General features: G+C 39.4%; 1 protein-coding gene across 1 annotated transcript in view; it reads left to right on the top strand.

Moving 5' to 3' along the window:
• DSCAM (DS cell adhesion molecule) overlaps positions 1 to 20,902 on the top strand; it is a gene marked incomplete at its 5' end in the record, with an annotated part of 743,298 nt that overhangs the window by 367,020 nt on the left and 355,376 nt on the right. The gene's annotated exons all lie outside the window — the stretch shown is intronic.

Below are 20,902 nucleotides of genomic sequence, written 5' to 3'. Positions count from 1 at the left end.
GTTCTTTCCCCAGCCTCGGGTAATTTTCTCACAAACGGTTACAGAAGCGTTGTCAACAGTAGACTTGGGGGACCTCTCTGCAGAACTGGGAGTCTGTCCCTTTTGTTCACTTGTTTTGTGTTGCTCTCAGCATACTGATTAGATGCTCTCTGCTAGGAATGCCTGGGGGCACTCCTTCTGCTCTGTATTACTTGAGGTATTACCCTGACCAAAGCCAACGCTGTGGCTGGACCAACCCTTGTGAGTCTTATGATCGCAAGACGTCCTCTGCCACAGCCAGGGAACTCTTCAAAAACAAAGTGTATTACTCACTGGTTCTGGAGGGTACACGCCACGTCCGGGCCCACACAGAGAGGTTGCAGGTAGAGAGACACAGCACGGATCTGGGATTCGGCCTTAACTGGGGTCAACGGTGGGGTGCTTAGAGTTTTGGAGTTCACTCTTTGTTGATGAATTTAAAACATAAGAGTGGGACTTGAACGTACCATGTCACTCAAGTGGTCAATTGTCTAGGTCACTCAGGACTTTCTTAAAGAGGAACTTTGTGGGTGAGGTGGCCTGGCTCTTGATCTAGTTGTGTAGCTGGCAATATGTTTATTTGAGATGGATGTCTTTGAATTAGATGTCTTGGCAATCAAAAGCTTAATGTTAGGCACTTACGTTATTAAAAAAAAAAAAAGAAAAAAGAAACGGGGCTTCCCTGGTGGCGCAGTGGTTGAGACCCGCCTGCCGATGCAGGGGACACGGGTTCGTGCCCCGGCCCGGGAAGATCCCACATGCCGCGGAACGACTGGGCCTGTGAGCCATGGCCGCTGAGCCTGCGCGTCCGGAGCCTGTGCTCCGCAACGGGAGAGGCCACAGCAGTGAGAGGCCCGTGTACGGCAAAAAAAAAAAAAAAAACGAATTGTAAGATGCTCGCACTACATCACTGCAGCATCCTCCTCTTGTAGATTCTAGATGCTTTGGCCTCCTCAGGCTTGAAACTGTGTGCTCTCAACTCAGAGGGGAGATATCAGGTTGTTGGGGTCTCATCCCCTGCATTGTGGCCAGGGACCTCTCTCCAGGCAGCAGGCTAGGGAAAGCACAGAGATTGCCTCACTTGCTTTCTGTCTCTCAGGGTTCACCCTGCTATGCTCCCTGATTTCCAGTGCTGTGAACCATTATGTTATACATCCTGTGCATTTCTCAAGTGTTGAAGATGAAACGGTAAACATGGACCCTCTTACTCCAGCACGGCTGAATGTGGAAGTGATTATTATATAATTTAACATTTTAAAAGTCCCAATCATTCTCTATAGAAAGTTTTTAATACTAAAGCTCTCAATATCCAGGAGCTAAAAGTATCACCAGTATTTACTGTAAAATGTTTTACATGAATGGACATTTGGAAGTAGTATTTAAATCCATACTAAAGTAATTCAGTGACTCTTAATGCTTAACCATGTTTCTTTCTCCACGAGCATTAATATTGTGACATAACACTGTTATTCAAAGAAAAGCTAAGTGATTTCTCAGTGAAAAAAAATAACTGTGAATCACCTAAAGATCCAGACAGGTCAGACGGCAGTATTCACATCCCATTCATAACTCGCCGAAAGTGGACTATTTTAAAGTGCTACCTGATAGGGAACAAATGCCTTATTAATCAAAACCACATCAGCCTAAGAACACTAGTTATGTCATTTAAAATCATGACTGGCATCACGGGGCACTTGGTGTGCTGTGTGGCATGCATGAGTGGACGCCTCTATTAGCCATCATTCTGCTTGTGTTACAGAAGGGGATCCTGTGCACATCCTCCTGGATGAATAAATAGGCTCAGGAAGGAAAATGCAGAGCAAGCCGATATGCAGAAACAAAGCCTACTAGATACCCATTTTCACAAATTGCTTAACTGAATCCTAGGACAAAAGAAACCTTCAAGAAGAACTAATACCAATGTAAGATTGTTGAAAGTCTATTGCTGTGTCAGAACTAGCAGATATTCAGTTTTCAGGTTGTCAGTGTTGTTCATTAAATTGGTTTCCAAAACGGAATGTGATGCCTGGAGGTGAACTCTTATCATCATTCACTCTGAGCCCCAGAGCTTTGTCTGCCAAATATCACATAACCAGCATTTTCCTTCATATTACTAGTATGTAACTTTTACTACTACTGAACACAGTCCCTGAAACCTCACAGTTCACACTGTATTAATTGTCTTTAATTCTGACTCCAATCCATCTTACTAAGTTTGCTGTCATGCACCTTCAAACTTAATACCTTTCTTCAGCCACTGTGGAAGACAGTGTGGATATTCCTCAGAAAACTAAAAAGAGAATTACCATATGATCCAGCAATCCCACTCCTGGGCACATACACAGACAAACCTATAATTCAAAAAGATACATGCACCCCTATGTTCATAGGAGCACTGTTCCCAATAGCCAAGACATGGAAACAACCTAAATGTCCATTGACAGATGAATGGATAAAGAAGATATGGTACATATATACAATGGAATAGTACTCAGCCATAAAAAGGGTACGCAATAATGCCATTTGCAGCAACATGGATGCAACTAGAGATTATCATACTAAGTGAAGTAAGTCAGAAAGAGAAAGACAAATAATACCCTTTCTTTCTTTCTTTCTCACCAACCACACCACTGATGAAAATTGTCAGGGCTACCCTGGAGTTTTTTTAAATTATTTCTCTTATTATATTCTTTTTTTTAACATCTTTATTGGAGTATAATTGCTTTACAATGGTGTGTTAGTTACTGCTGTATAACAAAGTGAATCAGCTGTACATATACATATATCCCCATATCCCCTCCCTCTTGCTTCTCCCTCCCTCCCTCCCTATCCCACCCATCTAGGTAGACACAAAGCACCGAGCTGATCTCTCTGTGCTATGTGGCTGCTTCCCACTAGCTATCTATTTTACACTTGGTAGTGTATAAATTTTACAATTGGTAGTGTATATATGGCCGTGCCACTCTCTCACTTTGTCCCACTCCTTCCCCTTCCCCGTGTCCTCAAGTCCATTCTCTACGTCTGCATCTTTATTCCTGTCCTGGCCCTAGGTTCTTTATTAACATTTGTGTATTTTTTCATTGTTTATTCTCATGTCAGGCAGTCAAATGGCTCAGGGCTCAAACTGTCCTGTGTCCCCTAGTAACAGTACGAGGCTACTTTCAGGCAAAGATGAATAGTGTCTTTTGGTGCTGCTGTTGTTGTTCACAGCTCCCCACCAAGTAGCCAGAGAGCCTTGTGAAGAACTGGGTTCCTTTAATGGGGTCGTTGAAAGATAGTGTCGTACCCTGGACGGATTCACTTGGATCTGTTTCATACCCAGGAAAGTTGTGTCAGTTATTAACAGATGCTTAGCACATTGCTCTGAAACTTAGTTCCTGAGATAAACATTATTTTGTAGCTCATGATTCTTTGGGACAGGAAATTGAGCAGGGCCAGGGAGGGCTACTTGTCTCTGTCCCACGTGGTGTCATCTGGACTCTGGCTGAAGCATCAAAGATAGACTTCCCACCTGTCTATAGCGTCAGATGAGATAACCCAGATGGCTAGGCTCACTGATATTTGGGGCCCCTCTTCTCCTCCTTGTGACTTTTATGTTTATATGGAATGTCTCGTGCTCCAGCATCTCCCTTCCATGTGGCCTCTTTCCATCAGGGTGGCTGAGACACCTTCATATGGCTACTGGATTCTATCTGAACCAAAGTGAATGTTACAAGACCTTTCATGAGCTCCCTTGACATCACCTGCATGTCATTTTGTTGGCCAAAGCAAGTCACAGAACCACTCCAGGCTCATGGGGTGGATTCATAGACTCTACCCCTTGAATCTGGGATTCAAGGCAAAGTCACATCACAAAAGGAGTGTTGACAGAGAGAGGCCTGATTTACTGGGGACCAGTTTTAACACATATCAATAAGACTTATCCCAGGACAGTGATTATAATTCTACGTCATGGTAAATAGCGCAATGTCTAAATGTAAACATAGCTATTATACACGTGTGGTCTCAGAAGGATAAGATAAGATGGCTCCTCTGATCCCACTTTGATGGGCTAAGAGCTCCTGTTATGTGTCCCAGAGTCTCCTGTGCCCTCAGAATATCAGTATCACTCAGTAGGAAAATTTACTTTTTACTTGACTGTCTCCCCCAGAAGACTCTTAGTTCCTGGGGGCAGTGGGCTGTTCACCTGTGTATCTCCCCTACTTGGCGTGACTCCTATTGGTTAAGAGCTATATGTTCACATAATGAAAATAAATAACTCTAATAATATGTATTTGGTGTGGAACCAAATTAAAATTCTTACGGTCCCAGATTAGGTTATTTTTCATATTCCTTAGATCCTAGATCTTCTATGTCTAGTAACCTAATATATGAATAAAAAGTAATGTTTCGAAGGCAGTGAAGATTTTGTTCTGTTTCCCCCATATCATATGTAGAGCCACTTGTCTGCTCCTGTGACTCAGAAGGTTTTTGCAAGGCTCCTTTGGATCTAAATGACAGTTGGGGCTGAAATAGCATTCCATTCAAAGATTTTATTCTGCCACATAAAATACATATGATTGTGTGTATGGGGTATGCCTGCAGACCTCACAAATATCAGTCATTCTAGGAAAAAGGACCCATTCATTGAATCAAAATGGAAATTAACACGAGGAAACAATGTCAGGAGAACACATTGAAGAGCCTTTCTTAGGCAGTGACAAAGTGATAAGCTCCAATCAAGGAGAGACCACATCTTCCTCTGCTCATCCTTCTACTCCCAGCCTCTGACATAAAGCCTGGTGTATAAGGGACCCTATTTATTGAATGGAATTTAAGGAACAGAACTTTCTAAAGAGGATAGCTAAAAGTTGAGTTCTTCCCCACATTTGTTGGTTTAAACGAAGTACAACTCATAGAGCAGATTTCTAGACACGCAGCAGGCACTTGGAAAATACGTGCTGTCTGAAGGGACCTGTGCTGTATTGAAGAAGTACCTTGTTTCCATGGAAATGCTCTTAGCCTTGTGCTCAACCTCCCGTCTCCTCGAGGTGCCACGTGAGCACACAAGTGTCCCTAACTAGTCAAGAGGCCCGGACCTGGACTTAGCAGCTCATTTGCAAAATTTTATCCCATGTCACAAACTTCCTCTAAAATTTTTGATTTAACACATCTCCAACCTTCTCTTCGTCCACAGAATCTGAAAGATTATGCTAAATTTGGTGTCTAAATCATTTCCCTTTTGCTATTTATGTTCATTTCCAGAACATTTTGCAGTGAATCCCTTTGAAGTTAACCCTCAGTGAGACAGTTGTCAAGGGATGTGTTGTGAACTTATATTCAAAGGAGATAGGAAAGGTGTAAGAGAGAAGTCTGAGATAAGAAGAAATCAACGTGAGAAAAGTGAAGTCCATCTCAGAACTTTTTCACTTATGTCTGTGAAGTGCTATAGACTGAAGCTTTGTGTCCCCTCAAAATTCATATGTTGAAACCTAACCCCAAAGTGATGGTATTTGAAGGTAGGCCCTTTAGGAGGTGATTAGGTCTCAAGTGTGGAACCCTTATGAATAGGATTAGTGCCCTTTTATAAAAGAGACCCCAGGAAGCTCCCTGCCCTTTCCACTCTGTGAAGACACAGCAAGAAGACAGCTGTCTATGAACCACACCAGCCCTCACCAGACACCAAATCTGTAGGTGCCTTGATCTTAGAGGTCTAGCCCCCAGAACTGTGAGAAATAAGTTTATGTTGTTTATAAACCACCCAGTCTATGGTATTTTTGTTATAGCAGCCTGAATGGACAGAGACACTAGGGAATTAAGTTAGATAATCTATGCACTTGTGTTAGTTGGCACAATACTTATCAGGTAGTTCAATAAATTGTAGCCCTGCTGCTGCTGATGATAGTTAATGTTACAAAACAGAAATGCCTGAATTTCGTATTATTTTCTGAAATATTTTATTAGTCAAAGTTTCTGAGCATTTAAAACTGTAACCGCCATACCCTTGAAAAATGTTCAAGAGAACATCCAATACTCAAGCATTATTAAAGAGCATAATGTCCTCATCAGCTTTCAAGTCTAGGGCACCCCATCTATATTATAGGTGCCAGTGGATTTTGCCTGATTTTGTGATTGCTATCATTGTGACAAAATCTGGAAAACTAGGACTGCATGCATGTGTGTGTGTGTGTGTGTGTGTGTGTGTGTGTGCATGCTGTATGTGTGTGTGTGCATTGATGGCAATGATGATCAGTGTCACAGCATGAAGTAGATGTCACTGTGGAAGGCGGATGATACCTGGGGTGCTTCCCTGTTGTCTGGCAGGCAGTCTTATCTTATCTACAGCTGCCAGTGTATTAACTACAGCAGACCCACAAACCACCCATGGGAGAGCCAGGTTGTATAGAGCTCAGTTTGGTAAACTACAAATCTGATTTTTAAGGTACCTAATTCCAGTGAGAATTGTAGGGAGCATTGCCTTTAATTTATTCTTTGGAAAATACATAGATTTACTAATCACTTAGACTTTAAAAATTGTTATAACTTAATGTCGATGTATAAATGTACATTCTCTGTTAGCGTATGCTAGTTCATTGATACAGTTTCCTTTTTGGTAAAGGATTTGGTAATATCTAACGGTAACTTTTATAGTTACTTCCATTCATTGTCAACCCACATTGTGCATCAGGTGTGTGCTTGATGGAAATGACACAATGGTGGGCACATTATAGGAAGTGCCTGTTTTCAGAGGCTATTGGAGGAGATGGACAGATAATTAATGGGCTGTGATAGGAGAGTACTATGATGGAGGACGACGGAGGCATAATATGTCTTTTAGATTTTCTCGAATTTGTTAATTCATTTCTTGCTCAACTTGTCTCTCTCAGGGGATGTGAAGAGACGATTTATTGCTGGCTGCTATATTACTCTGAGTTTTAGCATTTCATTAAAGTCAAGCTTTAAAGTTTTGTGTTTCAAAGGCAAAAAAAAGTTAATATAGTAAGGACCTGTTTTCCTAAAGTTAAAATTCAAATATATATATATTCAATGAACTGTAATATTATATTTTATATATGTGTGTGTGTGTGTATATATATATATATATATACACACACACACACACATATATATAAAAGTTCTTAGAACTTTCCCCTTAAGAAATAGTTACCAAAAAGTTTTCAAAAACAAATGGGCAAAGATAATGTCAATTTTGAGGTAGTTACATTTTTTATCTTATTTACCTGTAGGAATAGTCTGTCTAACTTCAGGTAGAGAAAAACAATATCATTTGGAAATACACAGATATTTTACTCTCTTTGGAAAAATAGTCTTTCCTCCATTTAGAAATTATTTTATATTTAAGCTCTGTAAAAGTTTTCTTCCTCTCAAAGCTCAGATACAGTCTATCATAATCTGAGATACTTAAAACCACTTCTTAGGAATCAAATATCATCTGTCCTAGAAGGAATAAAATTTACATTACCTTAAGAAATCATAATGGTTCCCTGCCAACCCCACTGGGAGTTTGTAAAGGTGGACCCTTGGATTATTTTTCAGCACTGCTCTGCTCTGGCTGTGTAACATACTGCCAGCAAGGCTGGATGGCCTCTGTGGAAAGAACGAAGAGAGCTAGCAAAAGTGGCCCTTGTAGGTCACCAGGTCAGCATTCTCCAGAGACGGAGATTGGGGCAGTTTGGGGAGGCACAGCCTTAAGAAAGTACTGGACTTCAACCCCTGCACATGACCCTCAGGGAGCGTGGCTGGGACAGAACCATTGTGGCTACTCTTATGTCTTTTCTAAACATGGTACAATCCCAAGGTGCACTTTGAATCGTAATGCCAAAGAATAACAGTTCTCAATATGTGGCCCTGGATCTGCAAGTCAGAAGTATTTTCAGAATAATGCTAACATGTTATTTGTCTTCTTCACTATTTTGATATTTGCTGTGACGAGTAAAACTACCGATGCCGCAGCACAAATCATGGCCTGGGTTACAGTTGCACTCAAATTGTATAAGTATTGTACTACATTCCTCCTTGCACATACTCACAGGGAAAAAAATAAGAATGTCCTTTATGTAGCCATAAAAGTATTGATTTTATTAAATCTCAACCCTTTACCGCATGACTTAATATTCTGTGTGAAGAATTGGGAAGTTCACATAAAGTACTTCAGCAACGTACACCAGGAAGACTGTTAGCTCAAAGAGAAGCAAGTTGAATTATCTGGGTTTTTTTTCATGGAACATAACTTTTAGTTAAAATAACAATGGTTAGGAAAACTATGATGATTCAGACTATAGATATTTAGATGACATATTCTTAAAAAAGAACCAAGGTGAGCCTGTCACTTCAAGGGAAATAACTGACAGTATTGGTTCAATGGTAAAATTTGAACGTTGGAGCAAAAATTAAAATTCTGGAAAACTTCTATCCAACATTGTATGCTTGAAAGCTTCCCAATATTTAAAGATTCTTCTGATGAGATCAGTGATGATACTCACAATTATTATTTTTTGATATTGTATATTGAAATGTGTCAACATTTAGAAGATCTGCATAATTCAGTGAACCGATGCTCTATAAATGACTAATGCATGATATTACAAAAGTCATGCATCTGTAACAGATCTATTCAAAGTTTAAGCAGAACTTTGAACAATGGATTTTAATGTAATAGGGTATGAAAAGATCATTGCAGCTAACCTTCAAGAAACTACCAAAGAAGAATATTCATAATCACCTGTCAAGACTGTTAAAACCCTCCTTCCTTTTCCCACTACCTATGTGTGAAGCCACTCTGTCTTGGCATACTTCCTCCAAAACTACATGTCACAGGAGCCTGAATGTAGCAGCAGATATGAGACTTGACTGTCTTCTATTAAGGCAGAGATGACAATGGAAAACATGTCACTCTTCTCACCATTTTTTTGTTTTAAAAAAATACAGTTATTTTTATTTGAAATGTTTACCTATATTAACATATAATGGGTTGCTATTTCATGTTTAAAATTATTAATAAATAAATATTTCAAAATCTTTTAAAATTTCTGCCACACTAAATATCAGTAGTTATGTCACATAGACAAAGGCTCTTTGAGGTCCTCAATAATTTGTAAGAGTATAGAAAGGAGTCCTGAGATTTAAAAATTTAAGACAGTAAGGCATCAGAGGCAGGTGCCTCTGGAATGGAGGGAGAAAGGTGAGATTGGGGGCCACTCAGACCACTATGCCTGCTTCCATCACAGCAGATTTACTGGTGACTATGCTTCATCTGGGATTCTATGTAAAATCCCATTGGAAGAATCCATTCCACATCAATGTAAAATTTAGAAATATAGTCCTCGGAGCAGAGAAATTCAGAGATAGAAAAAAATCAGTTCTTGATTGCACTTGCCATGTCAAACAAAAACCATGAGTCTAATTGTTATACCCACCTCTTAAGGGCAGTATGAGGTTTACATGAGTCAATGTTTGTAATACGCTTAGAACATTCTTGTCACTACCAAGTTTATATAAGTGCTCGTTTAAACAAAAAGAAATAAACAGCCACAAGTGATGGCCTATTTGCAGATTACATTGCTAGGCAGGGAACTAGGCTGATGTGACCCTTGACCCCAGAGATTCAGGAAGTTTGTCCCACTCAGGTTCAGGGAGGACACCTTTAGATTTCTGGGTTCCAATGGGCATTCTCTGTAAATGTCCCATTTCCCAAACATAGTGAAATATAAAGATTATAAAAGGCCAAGCTGATCAACTGGCAGGCACACAAGGAATTAATGGCCCTGACCCTCCAATTTGGGTGGGTGGGTTCCCTCAAGAGCCATAAGCCTATTTAGAAACTAAAAATGACTCAGCTTCCAATACAGAAACCCATTTCCACTCACATCTCCAAAAGCAAAATTTGTTGGTAGGGTCTTTGGCTTCCCATTTGGCTGAGTCATTCCTTCCTCAAGCAATGAGTGTTTACTATGGAGATACAAAGAAAACGACACTGCTTTTTCTTATAAGAAACTCCTAATCTCATAGTGCAGATCTCAATATGTATGTCCAACTCCAAGATGAACATGAGAGGCAGAGCAGGGATGTTGGAACCCTAGAGACTTACCTTAAATCCAGCTCTAACAATTTTTTTTAGCTGTGTGACCATAAACAAGTTATTTACCATTTTAAACATGGGATGGAGACTTGGTAGTGTTCTGACACTTTAGGAAAAGGAAATGAATAAAGAGATTGAAAGCTCAGGAGGGAACAGTGTGTCAGGGAGCCACCTGGAGTCAACTGCAAAAAAAGGTATAGGATATAGGTTAGGATTTAGGGTAAGATCAAGTTTAAGGTAACCTTGAACTTTGAGATAACCATCTGCATTTTGCTTCGAAGCAGAGTGATCATTAAACTGAGTCACTTCTTAAAATATTTGAGTGAAAGTGACGTGTCACCTAAAGGTATGAAAGAGCCCCGAGGGCAAGGATTCTGCAGTTGCCGATTGCCCCAGTACCAGGGAATTCAGACAAATGTCTTCGGCAACAGCCCGCTGAAATACAAACATCCTCAGTGAGGTATTGCCGGTGACACTGCCTTGTAAACTGACTCTGTTATAAGAATATTAAGATGCTAATACTACTACCGCTCTTAGAGTAGTAAGAGCGGTCTGTGGCCACTTCAAGTTAAGTATTTTACGCATGGTGAGCACCCAGTCCTGGAACATTCCAATGGACACAGGATGCAAGTTGCTCCTAACCAGTGCATTTTCTATCCTTCCTCACCCAACTGAAACCACCGCAACAAATCCATACCATCCTTGGTTTTGGAAATCACTCTTATTAGAGTGAATTAATGAGTGCTAAATCTGATCTAACGAAATTTAGCTAATTTCCAAGATTAGAATTTGTTTGGAAAGTTGGCAACATTACAAAGAATCTCTTTTATCTAGTCCCTTGTGATATTCAGTGAAATTTTGTTACACTATTGTTTGCTGTAAAACTCCTCTTCACATATTTTTGTGAACTAGATATTTTAGAATGTGAATTAAAATTGGTTCTTGGTATGATGTGATAGCAGTAAAGACTGAAATAAACAAAATCCCTTTAATAAGTTGAAATTTAAAATTGTAAATGTCCCCTTGATTCAGGAAGGTAACACTGTCAGTGCTATTCTGAAGCATAACGAGTTGCCCTGGAGTTGGAAGCCTTGATGAGGCACTTTTACATACATGCAGGCACCAAGACACAGCTTTCTCCCCACTAATGGCTTAGAAAGGGCTTCAGAGAGAGTCCTGGTAATCAGGGTTGACATTGTGAATTGATGGCTGATGGAGTGTAAGGGCCAAGGTACAGAGTGATTTCAGGGACTTTTAATGAGACTTGGGAGGTGATCAGGACACACAGTCAATCACACGATAAATGCCAATATTCCCCCATTCCATCTATTCCCCGAGAGGGCCCCTGAGCAAAATAAAAATGATAAGATAAAATAAAATAAAATCAGACACAAAGAATCCTTAATAGAATTTTCTCTATGGAGAGTGAGTCTTTCATAAAATTGTTTTATTGTCCATTTTTTTGTGTTCATGTGTACAAAAAGAAAACAAAACTAATAGCAAGATCTCGATATTTCTGAGGTTTTTTTTTTTAAGTTTTGTGATTTAAGAAGAAGAAAGCAAACAGAAATGCCTTGCAAAGGCAACTTTGAAATCTACACAGACATCTCTAATTTGTATTATTGTATCAATCTAATTTCAGGGGTCCTCAAATATAAACTTACAAATTGCTCTCAACCCTTCCAACCTAAAATAGAAGAAAATGTTATAATCTCTAGGTAGAAAAACTTGCTTCATTTTAAAGCCAAAGAGGCTAAATATTTTATTTAAAAAAAAATTCTGAAATAAAAATAGATCCGACCTTTGAAGGGAAAAATGTCTTGTCTTCAAATCTGACTTTCATTAAAATAAAAATAAAAATATGATAAAAAAAAGAATATCCCAGAATAGCCTCTTCTCAAGTTAAAAATACAGAACCACATCAAATTATTTCTGGAAGCAGCCAAAAAGGAAAAAGAGGATGAAGTTCAAATATAATATACTGCCATTTCTTATTGTAGTTGGAGTTTTTATAAAACTCTTGCAAGTCTTTTGGCATATTAAACTAACTGGACTCAGTAATACTCATATCAGCTATAATAATAAATATCCTTTGCCCCTCCCTGCCTATTTAATTATGTAAAAATTATCTTCGTCCACCTTTCCTTTCTTTTAAATTTTCACTAGGGTCCCTTTGGGAAATAAGTAATATATATTAGAGAGCCTGGGATTCACCAATTTTTAAATTCCTTGCCTGCCTAAGACGGCCTGTCTCTCAATCCTAATCCTTCCTGATGCTCCCCAGTTACACACACACACACAAACCCAAGGGTGAACTTGTGCACCTTTGCTCCTATAGTTCTGTGTTGAAAATCCTCCTCTCCCCTGTCCTTTGGGTGAAATTCATCCATTTTTCAAAACCTCAGCATAAGGTAGAGAGAGGGTCTCCCACCCTCCTTCCTCTAGGGGAGAGGTGGCTTTGTCCTCTTCTGTGCTCTCTCTTCTGGAAATACTTCCCTGTGAGCAAGGGGCTTGGGTTACTCCACGTGTATCCTCACCTCCTTCTGGGTTGCCTGCTGGGCCAACTTGGAAGCAAAAAGCTCCCTTCTCAGACACCTTTGTTCCAGGGCTCTGGAAGTGGTCAGAATGCTTCCAGATGCATCTGGGCAGTGCAGGTCCATGTTCTATCATGTTTTCATCTTAACTTTGTAAAAGCCATCTTGTCTAGCATAGTGGAAAGAGGGTGGCCTTAGGAGTCAGGCAGACCTGTGTTACGTGACCTTAGTGCTCAAGTCATGGGACCTTGCTGAACCTCAGACTCCTCATTCAACTCCGGAGAGCACTGGGGGATTAAATGAGGCTGTATGCAAAATGCCTGGACAGTAGTCATCAGTGAAGATCACTGCTTTCTCTTTGTCTCCCTTCTGTGCATAAACATTCTGAGTGAGGCAGATAGGATGGATTCACCGCTGGATTTAGGTTCTAAGCAGATTACCATTGTGTTAAACCACTATGTTGTAGAATTTACGTCTTAACTATCCTAAAAGCTCATCAATTTAATGTCTTTCTTTAAAAATTATAGGTTTGGCCCCAGAAACTTTACTTTAGGAAGCTAATTAAGCAAATAAGTAGAAATAAAGATATATGTGAGAGTTTTATTTTATTTTAATTATAATAGTGAAATATTAGAATCACCCAGGAGTAGAGAGGTTAATTAAATTATTGTATATCCACTCAGTGGATTGTTGCACAGTACTAAAATGGTGTATTGAAACTTCTTAATGACAGGAAATCATTCATGATTTAGTAACATTCATACAATGTACATTGAATCCACACATAATAAAAATATCACGTAAAATAAACTGAATGCAAAGCTGTTTAAATAGCAATATAATATCAATTATCTTAACGCACACATATATATGTGTAGAAGAACGTATAGAAGTAAACACAAAAAAATGTTAATAGTGGTCAGCTCTCGGTCGCTATAGCAACCAGCCCTTCTACCTTGGTAAGGGAATTATGAGGGATTTATATTTTATTCTTTTACAGTTTACTTGTTTTTTCAGAATTTTCACACTGTGCCAAATTATATTTGTGATAAAAGTCATTGAAAAAAACCTTATAAAAATGAAAATATGGATTTCTATATACTGTGATGTTTAAATATATGCTGATAAACATATAAATTTAATAACATTTTTCTTGAGCTAGAGTTTTCTTTGTATTTTTTCCATAAGTTCCCAAGGGCTTGGAATATGTCTTTTCATGTTTAAATTCCAGCTCACTTCTTGGTAGAAATTCATTCATTTTTCACTTTTCTTATAACTAATGTTTACTGAGTGCCGCTCTGTGCCAGATGGTACCCGCTTGGGTCCTGAAAGATCCTGGGTTGCTGAGGAGTGGATACCAGTTCTCTGGGTGTGGCTTTCAGAAATGGGCAAGACTGGGACATCAGTGTATTCTCTCTGCTGTGCTCCTCTGCCTTTGAACTCTTCAGATTTGAGGTCTTCTAAACCTTTCATCCAAGAAGACTCTGCTGGTCTCCATGTCAGTTGGCATGGAGAACCACCCGCCAACGTGCACACAGTGTGCATTAAATGCAGGATTACCTTGGACATAAGGAAACAGAATCGAGTGACGTTCAGCCCATGCGCTCATGTTCAATTCTGTACATATTGTTCATCTCATCTCTCTTTGTACTCCTTGTTTAGGGGGTGGTAGATTTTACTATCTTCTGAATGTTTGTATTTTTAAAATATTTTTTCATGATTAAACATCGAATCGATACTATCTCAAGAACAGAAGCTTCTGGCCATGCTTATTGTATATGGGCTGACTTTGTCTTTTCACCTGTGCCTCCTTTTAAAGAACCTTGCTGAGTCATAACCATTGCTTCTGAAGTTATATTCCCTATGATGTTGCTATTCGGTCCTTTGTGGGAAGCATCTCTTTAGCCGCATATCATAGAGCTTGGCAGGAGCCAAGGGAAGAAGCTCAGGGTTCACAGTGGACCCAGAGCTTTCTCTGTCTCACATGTGGCTGCCCTTTCCCCCACTGAATCATAGATGCATCGCCCATTCTCCATCCTTGAATTTCGGGTGTTGTAAGAATTTGCAGTGTTATAAGAATTTGTGTTTTATCCTTCGTTGTGACTCTGACGGATACTTACATTCATGTGATTATTATTTTTTAAGTTTTTTTGGGGTAATTTCTTACAAAACAGTTGGCAGTTCATGTTGTATAGGAGTATTATCTTCTAATCCACTTGTTCTATAACTATGTAAAAATACATTTCGTTTTAGGAAGGTATGGCTTATAGATGAACCTCTGATCTGGTCATCTAAGGGTTCTTTTGTAGGTGTTTGCATTTTCCAAATATTTATCAAATGTTCCTTTTTAACCCACACTAGGATAGTTAATGATTTTTAGTCTTGATAAATGTTATAACTGTTTATCGATTACAGGCTTTTTTAAATAGTAGTGTTAATAGGATTACATGTTCAAGAAGCACAGAGCACTGGTTGATCAGGAATTCCTCTCCTTTATTCACCGTTCCAGTATGAGATTTGAGAAATGTATCGAATATTTGATAAGGATGCATAGAATAACCACAGAGATAATGGGTGGAATCAAACAATACTTCTGAAAAGAGTGATGAAGTGAAGACTTGTGCTCAGGTGATTGTTTAATATGTATTAGTTCCCACAGCCCAGACCCACTTCTCCTTTGCACACCTGCTACTCCCCTGGAGGGGGAGAACGAAGGGACTAGTCAAAATTCCTTTCATCTGAGGAGAATCCAGGGTCACATTTCAACGCCTAGTATATGCAAATTGTATTAACATACTATACTCAAAATGACATTATGGAGCTAACCATTCTTCACAATTTTATGATAAGGAACTTCAATAAAAGCAATGGAAGGGTATACTTCTCCCAATATTGTCTGTAAGCAAGCATTTTTTTTTAAATGTCTTTATTGGAGTATAATTGCTTTACAATGGTGTGTTAGTTTCTGCTTTATGACAAAGTGAATCAGCTATACATATACATATATCCCCATATCTCCTCCCTCGTGCGTCTCCCTCCCTCCCACCCTCCCCATCCCACCCCTCTGCAAGCATTTCTTGAATGAACGTGCCTGGTGCTATATGGGCTGCAGTGCGGGATGTCCACAGACGCCAGTTCATAAGATGCATGCGGTCTGGAGATGTCCTGTGGTTGACGTTGTACTTGCTCTCACGCTTGCCTAGAGGAAGCTCCGTAGTCCAATAAAGATGTTAAAAAAAAAAAAGTGTTTGCCCCCAAAGGAAGGAAAATTAGAATGCTTTGTAGTTGTACTTTCAAATCACTTGCAGACACATTATCTCGTTTGATTAGACTGAGTTGAGGGTTCTTTCATGTTCTCACTGATCTGCGCTGTTTGCTCATAATTTGTATTAATAACTGTGACATTCTTATTCCAAGAGGAGGTGGGCACATTGCCTAAAACTCAGCTTCCCTCAAGATTTCTGTGTTTTGTGTTTAGGCACCCATATACTTTTAAATACGGAATTGGCTTCTTTATTTAAAGCTCATCCGAAGGGGTAAATGAACATCAATATCCATTCTAGTACCCACGAGGTCTCCCCAGGGTGGGAGCCTCTATATATGTACGAACACCGCTTACATGGCAGTGGCTGTAGAGGTGACTAGAGCTCCATGGAGGGTGTCCCAGACTCCAGTGATTTCACGCACCGAACTCATTAAATAAACATTACTCATTATATTAAACGAACTCATTATATTAAACGTTATATATCTTGACAGCTTTTTTCATAATAAAGCTATTCTCTTAGGAGAAGCTCTCTCCCCACCTCTCCTTCCTTGCAAAGAAGTGTAGGTGGTTTGCTCACTTTTATATTAACCTCGTTGTACAGGAGATGGGCAGAGGATGAGCGGCTTTGAGAAGCTGTTGTAGGTTCGGTTGTGTCCCCCAGATGATATATGAAAGCCCTCACCCCCAGTAATTCAGAATGTGACCTTATCTGGAAATAGATCATTACAGATATAATTAAATTAAGATGAGATAAGACTGGAGTACGGTGGCCCCTTAATTCAATATGACTGGTGTCCTTATAAGAAGAGGGAAATTTGGACACAGACACGGAGGGAACATGGCCATGTGAAGACAGAAATAGAGGTTGGAATTATGTGAACATAAGCTAAGGAATGCCCCGGGCTACCAGAAGCTGGAAGAGGCAAGGAAGGACCCCTGCCTAGAGGCTTTTGAGGAAGTATGGCCCTGCCAGCAACTTGGATTCATACTTCTGGCCTCCAGAAATGTGAGTGAAGACATTTCTGTGGTTTAAACCACCCAATTTGTGTTTTTTTAATGTACTTTTTATGGCAGCCCTAAGAAACTAGTACAGATGCCATATTGAAAGATGAAGCCAAAGGCAAAAAACAAAACAAGTTTCACTGGCAGTCAACTCTCCAAAGACCTTGCATCTTCTCACCATGAATTATTCAAGTCTTTTTTTGTGTGTGCGTACCTGTCAGTTTGAAAACCAAGATTGTCATCTCTTGGTTGGCTATTACAGATCCTTCTAAAATTGTTTCTGTCTAACAGATGACTGACAGACTCCATGTTCTCTACTTCTGTGCAGTGGAGGAAAAAAAGAACAAAAATTGAGCTTTCGACTGAATATTGAGATTAGGCTCCCACCCCTGCTGAGAGGGTCTCAATATGAAACTGGGCAAGAGAAGTCAAAGGAAACTCGATTAAGCAAAGCTAAACTGAGACAGCATCATTCTCTCCCTCCCACATCCAGACAACTTCCTCTCCAGGAGGTTTCCTAGGGACAGGAGGTAGAGTCACATGATGAACAGGATACAGTCGGGGTTTATTCTCAGTGATGTGTACTAATGATCCTGGCCACACGGTCTGTCCTCCTCTGAGGCTACCTTTATTCTCACATACCCTCCTCAGCTGCACACACGTTCTCTTACTTCCATAATCTTGCAAAATCTCTGTCCTCGAGTTTTCTCTTACACGATGAGTGAGCATTGTGATAATGTGTATGGTAGCTATTGAATAGGAAACAGTGCAGGCAGCAAAGCTGATGCATGTACATAAAGAAGATATTTCGGGGAGTGTGTATCCATCCAGTGATTATAACAGGATGTATTGATATTTTCTTTTTAGAACAAGAATTAAGGGTATGCTTTGTAACTCCATTCATTAATCTAAGTCAGTTGCGTCTATGTTTCTTCAGCTAAGCTTTTCGTGGTTGGATGCTTGCCAGCTAGGTTCATATGGTTACAATGACTGGGGAATTTAACAAAGAATTTTGTAAATATATCTGGAAAGTATTAATGCTAAGGGATCTAGGATGGGAATTCAGCATCGATTTCGTATAATCTTTCATAGAATTTGTTATATACAGTGAATATGTCTGGAATGGGCCAGAAAAAGTGGTGCCCACCAATCAGATGTCTTTTTTATGACATTAGCTTTTTCGTTATGGCCCTCATTTATGCTATTTCACTTCATAAAATATTGGTTATTTTAAAAGGATATTCTCTAATTAAATTTTAATATCAAGAAATGAAAGAAAGATGGCTTCAATGATAGACATTTATAATGACCTTATTACATCCTTGCTCATATGACAAGTTGAAGTTTTCTCAGCATGATATGAGAGTAATTTATCAGGAGATATCAAAATGAGTAAAATGTATGTTGTAGAAAACCCTTTTGTACTCTGTCTCAAGAAGAGAGCAAATTATCTTGAAACACAAGGAATTTTTATTCATCCTTTCCAAAGGAATATCCTACTTTTATTACATACATGTTGAATTATATTGAAGGAAAGAGTATATTTACCATGTTGTATGGGATTTCTGAATGGTGCAAGATATTCCACTGTACACTATAGTTACTGTGAGAATCGCTTAGATAAGCCAGTAGAAAACGGATATGTTCCACGTAGAATTTGAAGACAATTATTAGGTGGGAAAATGTGGGGGAAAAAATGTAGGGAATTTCTTTAAAAGCAAGATTTGCTTACTGTAGAGCACTGAATTCGTGCAAGCATACCACAGTACTTCATTTGCATTGGAATGCATTCTAATAGGTCTTAAAATGGCCTTTATTCCCATGGTTTTGTGTGATGGTTCAATAAAGTAAAGACTCTAAGACCCCTCTGTAAACTGTAAAGTATATGGTCTGGATTTTCAGATAGTAAGGAGGTGCCTGCTAGATGAAGGTCTCGGTGAAATGGAAGTTGTGGATCACTACCATCAGTGTACTAAAGAGACTGCTTTCCTTCAGGAACAACACAGGACCTCAGAATACCCTGCCTCGTATGACACCCCTCCCAGTGTTCTTAAACACTATTGTGGTCCAGTGTTCTAGATACACCTTACTTTTTATGTCTATAGTACTGGTCACTATAATGATGACCACTTTGTACGGTCATTATTTGCGTAGAGTTGTGCATTCATACCGATTTCTTTGCTCATCCTTGAGTATACTTGCCTTTCCTGAAGCACATCCTTTAGTTCCAGGAGATGCCTCTTATTGGCAGACTCTCTCAGTTTTTAATCAAATTCTAGCAAATTTTCGGATATTTTCCTCCAAATATCGCTTATCTACCGTTTTTTCTCCTCTCTCTTTCTGGAATTGTAATAAGCCATATGATCTCCTCCATCCCTCCTCTAAATCTCTTTATTCTTTCGTATTTATATTTCTTTTTCTCTTTAGGCACTAATCTGGGTAGTAATTTCATCAGATTTATTTTACCGTATATTAATCTCCCCAACTGTGTCTAATCTAAATATTTATATCAAAGATTATGTTTTGCATTTCTGGACATTCTATTTCATTCTTTCGCGAATTTATCTGTCTCTTTTGACACCAGTCTGTTGCTCTATCTCATTCTTTTTTTTTTTTTTTTTTTTTTTTTTTTTTGCGGTATGTGGGCCTCTCACTGCTGTGGCTTCTCCCGTAGCGGAGCACAGGCTCCGGACACGCAGGCTCAGCGGCCATGGCTCATGGGCGCAGCCGCTCCGCGGCACGTGGGATCTTCCCGGACTGGGGCACGAACCCGTGTCCCCTGCATCGGCAGGAGGACTCTCAACCACCGTGCCACCAGGGAATCCCCACTCTATCTCATTCTTGATTCAGTTTTATATTTCTGCAAACATTTCAAAAATACTTCTTGAGTAATCTATATTCAGTTACTCCATTATCTGAGATCTAATCGTTTCTTCTGACTCTTAGGGTAAATTTTTCCCCAGTATGTTCAGTGGTTTTGGACTGGGGGCTCAGGATTTGAAAGAAGGAGTTGGGCTTCATCTGTAAACATCCTGGTGGCTCAGTCCTCCAGGGAAAATGTACCTTTGCTTCTGCCAGATGCTCTTGGAAACTGGGTCATTATATGTTAATTTCTTGGCATGAGGTTTCTTAGACCCTGCAGAACGTAAAGCCAAACACCAACCTGAGCAAGCCTAGGGCTATGGTTAGACATAATTTTTACCCAAAGCTGAGGCAGGAACAAGCAAGGGTGTTTGCTAAGAATTTTTTTTTTGTCCATCACTTCAGTGAGTTTGTAGTTTTCTGCAGGGGTTTCCTCAACTTGCATAGGACTAAAGTCTTCTCTTTCTTTCCTCATTTCTCCCTTGAAGAGAAATGTCCCACAGCATCTGCCAGCTCTTTGCTCTAAGTGTTCACTTCCCTCTCCATTTCTAGAACCCTAAGGCTTTTCCTCACTTGAGAACTCTGCTGTTCATGTAAATGTGTGTTTATTATACTTACCCAGAATTGAAGTTTCTTATACTAGGAAGTATTTCATAATAATTAACCTTTTATATCATCAGAAAAGGAAGTTGCTACAACACACATTGACTTATGACCATATTCAACTATTTGGGAAAACAGGGGAAAATAAGGTTCCAAATAATAGACCATATTTTTATGACAGAAATGCCCAAAAATCAATCCAGGAAGGAATTTTATCTCAATATTCTAAAAGAAAATTCATTAGATGGTTGTATGATAAAAAAGCAATTAAAATAATAATGAATAAGAAATATATGTGGGGAAATTTGCTGGCGGTCCAGTGGTTGGGACTCCGTGCTTCCATGGCAGGGGGCACAGATTCAGTCCCTGGTCAGGGAACTAAGATCCCACATGCTGTGCCGTGCGGCCAAAAAAAAACTGCAAAGTAATTTGACAGGGTACCATTGAGAAATAGAATTCTGCTAATCACTAGTTTCTATCACAGCCTAAGAAGTAAACATAGGAATTGGTTATAGATTAATAAAGTAAAAACTGTCA

Source organism: Lagenorhynchus albirostris, chromosome 5 (assembly GCF_949774975.1).
Source record: "Lagenorhynchus albirostris chromosome 5, mLagAlb1.1, whole genome shotgun sequence".
Classification (NCBI taxonomy): Eukaryota; Metazoa; Chordata; class Mammalia; order Artiodactyla; family Delphinidae; genus Lagenorhynchus; species Lagenorhynchus albirostris.
This window is presented reverse-complemented; position numbering and strand designations above follow the sequence as displayed.